This window comes from Epinephelus moara, chromosome 11 (assembly GCF_006386435.1).
Source record: "Epinephelus moara isolate mb chromosome 11, YSFRI_EMoa_1.0, whole genome shotgun sequence".
Classification (NCBI taxonomy): domain Eukaryota; kingdom Metazoa; phylum Chordata; class Actinopteri; order Perciformes; family Serranidae; genus Epinephelus; species Epinephelus moara.
This window is the reverse complement of record NC_065516.1, coordinates 31,462,458-31,474,769: the sequence shown is the minus strand read 5'-3', so window position 1 is coordinate 31,474,769 and position 12,312 is coordinate 31,462,458.

Here is a 12,312-nt window from a genome sequence, read left to right as displayed (position 1 = left end):
CTGCTCTGAAGTAGGCATTCGAAGAACTACTATCATTCGTAGTTCTTCTGGTGCAGACACAATGAAAAGTGAAGCTCTTACAACTATGAAGAAGTTGCTTCTCTAAAGTAATGTGATCCAGGAACTCCAGTTTTTCCAGAAATTAATGGTAGTGGCTAGATGGTAATTCTAGATTTGCAAATCTCTCGTGAGCTGCTTCAAAATAGTCTTGCCTCATTGATTTAAGGTGTGACAATGCTTAAGGTTAAGGTTTAGGCACAAAAGCACTCAGAGTTAGGTAAAGTTCATGGTTTGTTGTAAAAAGATCACTTGAAACATGAAGTTTCACAGGTGTTTTCACAAATTTGGGGTTGCCATTTATTTAGATACGACTCGGATTAATGTATTTAAAGGCTTACTAGACACCAGAAACTGTAGCTATTAGTAAAACTCAAACTCTGCAAAGCAATCACAGTGAAAACTATTTTGTCTTCTGTCATACTGAAATATAACGTTCACATTATGAAGTGATCTACCAAGAATGTGTGCTCACATGTATCAGCAAAAACTTAGCAAGGTTCAAGCTGTCTGCGTTGGCATCCTGCTGTGAACGCTACCTTACTGCAGCATTGGAGTATGGGCTCTGTTGTTGGACATTGGTGGATCTCTCAATGAGTGAAGGTCACTTAATGACTCAAAACAAAAGTATGTCTCTCTGTTTCTCATTCTATGAATAAGGAGGGACTGCCATTTATGCAACCTGATATCACCAAAGCAACCAATAATTATTTTGAACTTGGAAAAGAAAGAAGTTCGAGAATAGGAAAAAAAATTGTGCAGTCCACCAAATATAGCCTACTAACACACAAGAACACAATCTATGCATAGACAACAATATGTACACACTGCATTCAGTGGAAGTCAATGAAGATGTGTATCTGTCCTGCATCAGGCTCAGATCACACAACACACTGCCCTTTTTTGTTTTTAAATTGAATGCCACTAGCAGAAAAAATGCTTGCTGCACCTTTTTACAGTTGCCAGGCAACCACCCCATCACCTCCTTTCCCTAACCTTCCCATGTAATCAATCTACCATTATTTGTTTTATTTATTTCACAGTAATTAGTTGCTAGTTGCTGACATGTTGAGGCAGAGGGTACTGTGTGTAGCTCTGGTTGAGGGTGAGAGGCTGTCAGCAGATAAACAGAGATCTGTGTGGGTACATGAGACCCTAAAAAAGATGGTGGATCATGGGGAGTACCACCAGTTGGTCCAGGAGCTTCTCCTCCATGATGGACGTTTCCAGACATATTTTAGGATGACTCAGGGGCAGTTTGACAACCTGCTGTCCATCGTCGGGCTGTATAGCTCTGGGTATCCAGCAGCCGCTACCACCAGTTTCTCCTCCATTGTTTACCAACTGTAAACTTGTTGTCGTGACCACCACAGAAAGCCCGCCTCTCAAATCATCTGATTAGACAATAGGAAAAAAAGTGCCCGCCTCTCAAATCATCTGATTAGACAATAGGAAAAAAAGTGGAGGTGACGTTTTTTCAACTTCAGGAGTTTAGAGCGCTCCGGCAAAAACGCCAGGCGCCTAGAGCACAGAAACACAAGGTGCATAGCGACACAAAAACAGTGAGTAAAAAGCTTCATTCTCATTAAAAATAATTACAAAAAGCCGCCTCCAGCTGCTGAAACACTTTCTGTGTGATCGGGGCCTCCGTCAACACAGCCAACCTCCACCATGGTACATTATGTAATCACGGTGTGTGTCTGTTGCAGAACAATACATGTTAGGAATGACTTGATTCTTAGACGTTCCCCCTATAGAGAAGATGAACTGATTAGATTCTGGAGCACCTAGATACATACATTTGCATACTAATGAAAACACCACATCCCTTTAATGCTTTAAGATCCATTTATATTAATAGCGGTCATGTGAAGTGTGTTGACTTGGACATATTGTATTAATGTGCTGAATTAATGACCTCTGGCGTTACAGGTTGTGTTTAATATATCACAGTGGTTAGAGCGAGGACGGCAGCTCGAGTGCTTCTACATTATATTGTAAAGCTGAATAGGCATATTTTAACACAAATTTCTTGCCTCCTAATTAATGTGTGCATAGATTACACCTTAAAGAGCTGAAAGTGAGGAGTTCAGCTTGAGGTGGGAGCAGTTTGGGCAGCAGTTATTCACTACAGCTACATCTGTATTCAGCAGCTTTGGCCTTATAGCTCAGAGTAAACTCTGGAAGAATGATTCAGCGGTGATGCACTGTGTTTGACCCTGCACGCTGCTTCCAGTCTGCTCTGATGGACTCACAGTGAACTGGGCAATTGCTGATAATGTTCGTGAATGACTTGCTGGAAGTCAGTGGAACGTGTTGAGCGATGTGTGTGCATGCAGCTGCGTCGTAGGAGGTCTGCACATTGTTGATTGGTAGCAGACCTAATCGGGCGGGGCGCGCAGCACAATGGAGCATCCAGATTTAGTCCCCGAGCTTCCTGCTGTCCCCTGTCACGTTGTTTACATGTACACAAACTGCTGGAGAGGAGCAGTCGGCCAGATGCATTAATTATAAATCTCACACCCTCCCCGGCTCCGTCCCACAGTGTGCAGCGCTGGAGCAAAAATAATGAGGCACGGACGGGCCCTGGAGAGTTGCGGATTGAGCCTTTAACTTCATCCTTGAGCGACTCCTCGCCGCAGACCTCCAGCGTTGCGCAGAACGGCACGGAGAGCTTAGATTCCACTCAGGATCAACATGCTGAACAACAACAAACGCTTTCAGTCCTCTTGGCTCAACTTCTACGCTCCGTCTTTACCTCTCAAGAGCGCTCGCATTGGAGCTCAGCAAAAACAACACTGTGTCATATTTCCCTCTCCCAAAGTGATTTAATGTTCAATTGAGCTTGAAAAAGGCCAGTGGTTTTGTTTTGATACACTCAGGACACACCTCTCCCACTTCCACATGCTCTACCTCCCTGTTTCTTTCTGACTATTTGGTAACTTTATATTTTACACTCCAGTCATGGTCTGCTATTTACTTGAAATATAAAAGAAAATATAATAGTAGGATAGTATAAAAAGAACTGACTAGTACGTACTAAGTTATTAAGTACATGGAAATCTACCAGAAGTATAGATGGTAATAAAATCTAGGTATCAGCGTAGTACCCCTGAGAAAAGGAGAATAAGTACTAAAGCCCCTGTTTCACTTTTGGTATGGTACCTTTGGAACCAACAGTAACCCTTCAGACAACCTAGACCCTAGCGTTCATATAATCCAGGTGAAATCAGTATATATTTTTAAACGCTTGAAGATCCACTCATTACTAAAAGTGTCACAGTGAAATTTAAGGTGTGCTGATGGGTTAACGTTGTCAATTTATACATTGAGTAACATTACAAGTTAACGTTCCACCTTAAAAGTCACCGGCAGTCGGCCCAGTGAATGAAGTTATTGTTTCTCAGACTCCAGCTGCTGTGAGAGGCAGCAAAACATCCTTTCATTTTATAGTTACAGTTTACTAATAAAACTCTCCACAGTATGAACTGTGGTTACATGAGCCTCAAAACCAGACACAACTCAGCCCTGAGCAGAGTGACCGTCCTCTACTGACCAATCAGACTGCAGTGTTCACAGCTCCACCTTTTAGTACCAGATCTGTGTGCTAGGTACCCCAACAGAGGGGGGACCAAACATGGGGACGGTACAGAACGGTTCCATTGGTACCATCCACAACTTTTCACAGTGGAAAAAAGTGTAACGAACTGAACTGTACCGTACCGCTTGGTGGAAACAGGGCTGAAGTTATCACGTAGTGCCTGTACATAAAATCATACCAGGAAAATAAATGGTAACAGAATATAGGTACTTAATACCTAGATTGTGTTATCATCTAGTTTCATAGGTTTTTATGTATTTACTAAGTAATAACTTAATATTTACTATCAGGTTCTTTGGGTTCTTTCTTAATGACCATACTTTTAACACGTAGTATACTATGTTCCCTTTTGTTGACTTGGTAACAACTTAGTCCTTATCCTTTTCTTAGGGGTACTATATTAGATTTCATTACTGTCTACACCAATCCACCAAAATATTAAAACCACTGAGAGGTGAAGTGAATAACATTAATCATCTTGTTATGATGCCATGTTCTGTTGGGAAACCTTCGGTCCAGGCATTCATTTGGATGCCATTTGGCACAATTGACAGACATAACCCACCCAAACACCTTTGCAGACTAAGTATACCCCTCATGGCTGTTCAGGAACGGCAGGAGCAACATGACAAAGAGCTCAAGGCGTCGTCCTGGCCTGCAGATTGCCCAAATCCTGATCTTATTGAGCATCTGTTGCACGTGGCGGTAGCCCAGAAGTCCTGTGTCCATGCCTCACCAGGTCAGAGGCCCCAGTGTGAATTGGACTTGGCTAGGACATGTCGAGGCATGTTCACAGGATCTCTGGGGGTGTCAGGTCGATGCGTTGAGCTCTTTGTCACGTTACTCGGGCCATTCCTACGCAGTTTTTGGCATGGCGCATTGTCATGTGTGGGTGGGTGGTGCATGTCAAATGGCATCCACCTGAATGCCAGGACCCAAGGTTTCCCTGATCCGTGTAGTTTCCTGGTGGGTTTCCAAACTTACTAAGCAATGCTTACTATTTACTATCGTACTTAATAGCCAGTTCTTTTGGTACTTTCCAAATAGCTATAGTTTGGTACCATCTAGTTTCCTAGTCAATACCAGGTAATTAGTGGACTGTGAAATAAAGGGCTACACTTATTTATTCGCCTTCAATTTTATTTCTCTCTCTTCAGGTCAGTTCCTCTCAGGTTTGCCAAGAACATTTGCCAAGAACTCCTGATAATATCCCTCGGAGCTGGACACACAGGTAAGCCTTTTTAAGTGCAATGGGATTTATGTAACATTATCAGAAGTGCTTCTCATGCCATCGGCTCCCGCTCCTCTCCTACAACCCATCCATTAAAATAAAGTAAGAAGTAAGTAAGAAATATGAGTTTTGCCTTGTTTCCTGCATGCAGTAAGAGTAAAGTTTTCTTTGCCATTGGCAAAAGCCAGAGAGTATGTGGAACAGCTGGGTGTAGGAATGGGTGCAGATAGGCTGACACTATAATTAGTCACTGGAAGGGTTCAGTGGAAAGCTAACAGTGGCTGCTGTGAGTCCTCAGGGTGGAGGAAGAGAGTTCCTTATCCCTAAGCAACATGTCAAGAGAGGGAGGGAACCTGCTGAGGAATCCCAACCATGTCTGCACTGTGTGTGTGTGTGTGTGTGTGTACTCTCCATCAACCGCTGTCGCTCATCCATCTCTCACGCCTGTTGGCCCCCACTGAGCGAATCATACTGCTAATGTCTCTTCTGGGAAGGATGGATGTCGTTCGGTGTGTTTGTGCGCATGCTGAAGTGTGTGAGTGAGCGATAATGGAGACTCAGTGGCGTGCACTTCAAACTAAATCATAACTTTTGCATACATACCATCTGTACAAAGCCACCGGCACCAAAAGGTTTGCAGGTTTTAGTTGAATAAACATGTTATCGTCACCCTCAGCTATTTTGGAATTCCGTTTTAGTTTTGATAGGAAAGACTTTACAGACGTGCTGCGATCCTGTGGTTTTGGTCAGTTTCAATGTTCCCTTTCTGCCTCTTGTTAACTGAACCACTGCTCTGCTCACCCACTGAACAATGAATAAGGAGAGGCCCAGTGTAGCAGACTAGATGGAGAGGTTTTCTCAGAGGATATAAGCTGTACAGCAGACACAAGTGGGGTTTTTTTTTGTCCTCTCTCCAGCCTTAGTGACTCCAGTGAAAGCTAAGTGGAGACCCTGTTTGTGGCTCCAGATGTGAGTTATCTCATCCCACGTCAGTGGCCCAGCATGCACATCATCACCCCCCTGCTGGGGTGTTTGTGGGGGGAGGAAAGTGAACTGGGGGTTGATGGGTAGAGATGGGTGCCTGGTACTGGTCAGGGCAGGACTTGCGTCATCCTCCCAACACACAGATCACCACATAAAGGGGTTGATTAACTAAAATAACAAATGAATAAACATATAGAAATTGCTTCCTTGTGATGGTACCTGGCCTTACAAATAGTTTTGCTTTGTCGAGGTTCATCTGTTGCTGAGATTTTTGCCTCAACCCGAACAGTAAGCCACACTGAAGAGTTTTGTTCCAGTACAGAAAGTACAAAAAAAACAAATTCAAATGAAAAAACAGCTTAAAAATTCAGCCCTTGAACATAAGCCATGTAATACCACTTCATAATACTTTGCATACTTGCTAAGCAGTTCACTCTTTATGCCTAGACAAGGATCATAATAAAAAGTAAGATCAAGCTTTAGTTTTCAGTTTTTGCTGGCGTTTAAAGTGCCTATAATCAACTTTTATGTGCATGTTATGAAAACAATTTGTCAGTAAGCGTGTTTCCTTACAACGTTTGCACATTGTGAAATTATGCACAAAAACTTAAAGAAAAAAATGACAATTCACAAAAAAAGTTGAACTAGCGCAAAAAGGTTTTTATGTTACGCTGAGGTGGAAAAGTCGATGTATCAAGGGAGAAAAAATGCAACAAAGTGCAATGGAAACTGACTTAGGGTGCTTTCACACCTGCCCTGTTTGGTTTGGTTCAATCAGACTCAAGTTTGTTTGCCCCCTCAGTGCGGCTCGTTTGTGCAGGTGTGAACACAGCAATCACACTCAGGTGTGCACCAAAACAACNTGAGCAGCGCTAAAATCAACCTGCATAGTTGTCCCTCCATTGTGACATTAGAAAGTGTCACATTTATCTTGCAAGTGTACTCTTCTTCAACGTTTGCTTTACTTCCTGGATTTTTCCCACATGGAAATTCTGACCAATCAAGAGCAGCTTTCTCATGCGGTGTTTGATCTGGTGTAGATGCTGCCGTGAGAACATGAACCAACTCTAGGCAATTATACAACTTTGTGACAAAATTAGTCCCTGATTCAGACCAAAGGAGACGACTCTAGGTCTGAAAGCAACCTAAGAGAAAAAATTGTAATGTTTACGAAGCGTGTGACTTTAACATCCACTGAAGGCATGAAAAACAGGTAGACGAAAGCATCAGATCTGTGTGGGTTCCCAAATGAGTCAAACAGAAAGCCAAACTGATTTAAAATCACAGTGACATTTGTAACAACACAAATGACTACAAATCCAACCTTCGAACATAACCTTGCCCAGTACCACTCAGTAACACTCAACATGCTTCGTCAGTGCTGTGTATCATGTGGCTCCAGCTGTATGTCTATATAAGGATTAAAAAAATGTTTTCTCCTCTCACATTTGATGCATTTTCCAGCCTTTACCAAGAACACAATTTCCCACAAGCCCAAGACCTTTGGGGGTTTTATCCCACCACCTCTTCAGAGGAGGCAAGTCCAGACATGCCTGTAACAACCGCAGGACAGAGAGGGCTTTACAGTTTAGAGGTTGAAATAACACTTACAGAGTTAGAAAGATGACACTGGAGGATAGAGTGGCATATGTGGATATCACAGATAAGAGATAAACCAACAGTTATGATGATATAGTCTGCAGGGTATGCTAGTAAAACCTTTCGGAGCTAATGCTAATACATTACTGTTCTTTAATTTTGCAAGTCATTTTCTGCAAGTGCTATATTAGTTACACATCTATCTTAGAATATGGAGTGTTTCAGACAGATGAAAGTAGAAGTAGAACAGCAGCCAGTCTGAGTGATACCAGGGCTTCAACTGTCTAAGTTATAGAAGACGAATGTAGCCTAATAGAGTGGTGCAGGAATTAGTCCTAAAACCTGAAACAACACTTTAAGCACTACTGATTTCCTCGTCTTGAAGTTAGTGGGTTAATGGATTTTTGGTTGATGCCTGAAATAAGGTCTGTGGTTAACACAAGCTTTAGAGACTTTCACGTTTTGTTCCACGACATAAAATACATCAGTAAAAACTCGGGATGAGCGAGTACACCATTATCTGTATCTGTTTCTGTATCTGTTTCACCATCTAAATTATCTGTATGTGCATCTGTAGTTGGAATGGGCGGAGGTTGGACTGATAGTGGGTGTGTCCTAATCTGAAGTGGTTATTTTAAGCCTGAAATTGATAGTGGTTGGTCAGAAGTTACTATATTTATTATTTAGCAGAAAACTATTTATATACAACAATCTCACAGGTCATTTTTGATCAAAAGAGCAAGAGATTGAACACAGGTACCCAAATGAGGATGTCCCCACATCAGGAGTACAGATTTTGACACATTTACTCATGTAATACTCGTATTCATATAAAGTACGTTATCTGTAGCTGATACTCGTTTAATCTGAGTATTCGTCTCAACCCTAGTAAACACTCCAATCTTAAATTTTGCATTTCTTAAAATTGGTGGTTGCTAACAAGTGGATAAATGAGACGACAGGATGTTATCAAGCCGAACACGGCTTTATAGCCTTGTTGTGTTGGTGACGTTGAAGTCATGCGACTGTGATGTAGACTAGTTCGTTTATAGCCTGACGTTAGCATTCACGCTTCAAAATCATAACAGTAGTGTTTATTTGTGAAGATTATCTTGCTGAATAAAATGTGTAAGTATCATAAACTTCTCGACAGGAAGGCAACCCAGGCACTCCGAAAAAAATATAGAAAAACGAGGAAGGAAATATTAAAAAGCCTTTATTGTCGAGGCTAAGTCATTAAAAGAGCTAACATGTTTCGACCACTGCAGGTCTCCGTCAGGGCTTTCAAAATGAAATATGATTTAGCCACTACAATAAAGGCTTTTTAATATTTTCGGAGTGCCTGGATTGCTTTCCTGTGGATCCTGTTGTTTCCCGTTCTCCACAAGCACCCGACACAAGATTTCGATTGACCTTTGTAGTCGTCACTCTCTTTTTCTAGGCTTTTGGGCCGTGCTGTGGGAATTGCCCAGTGACTCGGTACATGCGCCGCTCTTTTTTATATTCATTTGAGCGTATGTATCTCACTGTTCTACTTACCCAATGAGCTACTTCTCTTACTCTCACGGGGAAGGAAGGAAGAGTCTTGTTCCGGACTCTCTTTTACACTCTGAGGACTATGTTCCCCATACAGAGACAAGAAAGGCAGAATGAGTGACGTGAACTCATGGAGAAGGACATGAATTTTTGTTTGCCACAGAGTTTATTTTCTGCAGTAATTCAAAATCCAGTGGTAAAATCCCACTGGCTTTTTGTCGAGGGAACCAGGGCGATGTAAACTTTCATGTTCTCCTACAAAAAAAATCATCCCTGCACCACTCTAGTTGGCTCGTACTAGTTGAATCATTGACAAATTTCTTTTCATTCTCCAGAAACAATGTGTCAGATACTCTGGAACACACAAACAATTTCTTCAGGCACTACGTGTATAGTGGTTCCAGTGAAAACTGTTGACTGTGTGTTCTGTGGAGTCACCAGTGACACATTTTCTGGAAATTTATTTTTTAAAGAAAATAGTGAAAAAAAAGAGAGTAACAAAGCAAAAGTTTCTGTGGCCAGACACCACAAGAATTAAGCAAGAAAAAACACTTTCTTTGTAATGTGGGTGAACAAGCCCTTTAAAACCTCTCAGCCTGTCACCTTTATATCATCCACCACTTATCCCTGAAATAATGCTCTTTCTCTGCATTGTCAGACTGGTAATTAGGCTAGCTGTGGTGTAATTACACATTACTGCTAACTTATAAAACTTTCTGCAGATTGGAAACACTGGGCTGTCTACACGATAAGCTTGTATTTTCCCTCTGGCACTCTTCCATCCTCCTTCCCTCTCTTTTCCATGTCTGGCTCACTGGGCTGTCTGTGTGTCTGCTGCACTCTAGTCAGATCCCATGAGAAACCCAGGACAGCCTATATTGCTCTGACTGTGTGTGTGTGTGTGTGTGTGTGTGTGTGTGTGTGTTACTGGGATTGTGTGTTTTACCATATGACAGCCCAGTGATACTTTGAGGGGCACGGAGTGCAAACAACACACTGGGATGGCAAAATACACACAGAGTGACTCACTTAGTTGTCTTCCATGTCTGGCAAGCATTTCCTGAAAGAGTGATCCATGTGAGTGCACGTACTCCGAGTAGATCTGTCATCCAAATGATATGTGTGGGGAAATGAATTAAACCTAATGATTTTTGAAGGACTGTTTTGTGCAGTGGGATTTAGTATCCTGGCTGCAGACGGTTAATGCGAATTGGATCATCATGACTCTGCTATTACCCCCCGATATTTCATCTGTAAAAGCGCAGAGGACGACAGCCATCAGTCACACTGACTTTCTCATGCGGCGTCCCTCTGCGAAGTGTACTGATGTCATCTCTGGCATGAGCAGCCCTGATGTGAACATATCAAATTAGCCATGATGTCCGCATGAAAGCACTTATCTGTGTGACTCATATACCAAACAGAGGTCAAATATCTCGCCCATGGGTACCTCATGCCATGCCTTCACGGAGCATCTATATCTTATCTAATTCAGATAATGAGAGACATACTTCTGCATTCAAACAATGTGACGTGTCTCAGAGAGCAGCAGGCCGGTGCCCTGTGCTCTCTCAGCTCTGTGGGGGTTACAGGTTTGAGCCGACGTGTTTATCCTGTTGTGCCTTTGAGCACCAAATTGTTGAGCCTCAGCAAAAAGCTTAAACGTAATTAAACCGAGGAGTTTCCTCCAAGTGGGGTCTGTAGTGACCTTGCGGGCTCCTCTCAGGCTGGCAACAGCAGAATCAGGAGTGGATTCATTTCATTTACCAATTAGCGTGAGGAGAGAATGGGTGTATCATTACTTCATTGGTTCCCCTCCTACCAATTATTCCACCACTTTTAAACAAGCAGCTTAAAGCAGATTAAATGAAATCTTAGTAAAGCAAAGAGGAGAGGCTGATGAGGTCCGCAGCCAGATGGCTCACTATTTTGCAGTCCTTGGCTAAATATCTGAGATCCACTGAAACAAGCAATTAACTACAAGGATTGTATTGATGCAAACTGCTTCCTCAGTGCACTGCAGCCTCTTTTTTTCCCAAGCCATGCTCAAAGGTCCGTCCATTAACAGAGAGCTGCTTGATGGAATTTCACAGGAGACAAATAAACATTGTAGTGAATGTTTAAATAAAAAACACTACTGCTGATACGGTACAGTGCGTTCTTGACTTTCTCCACCCAAAGAAGCAGAAATTGGGCAAGAGTGCAATTAAGCTACAAGTCATTCACTTTATTTTTTCAGCTAGAAAATACCTCTCATCACTCTTTCTTACTGTGACATCAACCCATTTGTCCATTACTTTCAGATTCAACTTGCAAACTAATTTTTCACAGACACTTGATTGCAACATGAGGTGTTGGTTAGAGGTGTGTCCTCTGCAGTTAGCCTGTCACAGCTGGTGGTGTCTTGGCTATTTTAACAAGTAGAGCTAATAAACTGAATCGGCCAATATATGAGATGATTATTTCAGACATATCAGTATCAGCATGTATGTTGGCCAAAGTGGCATGACACTGCTGTACAGAAATTCCAAAGATATGTTTGTGGTCATTGAGAAACCATCCTGGTCTCACAGAAGTTAAATTACACAGTGGTGGCACATATTGTGTTGAAATGACGTGCCAATGGAAAGTCTGTTAGGATTGTTTGTCGTGGTGGTCACCCAGCACGTTCTCATCCCAAGTTGTCACATGTTGCTGCTTTGTCAGTGGCCTTTCACGTCTATATATTACGTACTAGGTATGTTAACGTTCCAGGATGTGCTACCCATGGTGGGATGTCAACGAAAGCACATAGTTAGGTTTAGGCAACAAAAGCATTTCAATCAGGAGAGACAGAAGACTGAAGTAAAGATAATATTTAATACAGAATATCAATCAATCAATCAATCAATCAATCAATCAATCAACCTTTTTATTTAGACTCCAGGTCCATTAATATGAGTGTACAGGTTAAGAGATGATTTGTGCTGATTAAGATTTAACTGAAGTCTTTGGCGCTCTAGACACTGATAGTGGTGGTGGTGGCTGATGACTCTGAGGCTGATGGCTGATGAGGCAGATGAATCTGTATAGACTAGGTTGTGATGGGGAGGTGGAGGGCGCGTACGACTGCAGCAAGAAAGAACTGTAGCAGAAAAAGAACCATGTTTAAAATGAGGAGCAGTAAGATGATAGACTGACAGAAAGTAGGGTGACCATATTTTGATTTCCAAAAAAGAGGACACTCGGCCCGGCCACGACATAGCCTACTTAAATGATACTCGCAGTTTACTCAAAGATGCCTTATAATTTTAATATATTTAAA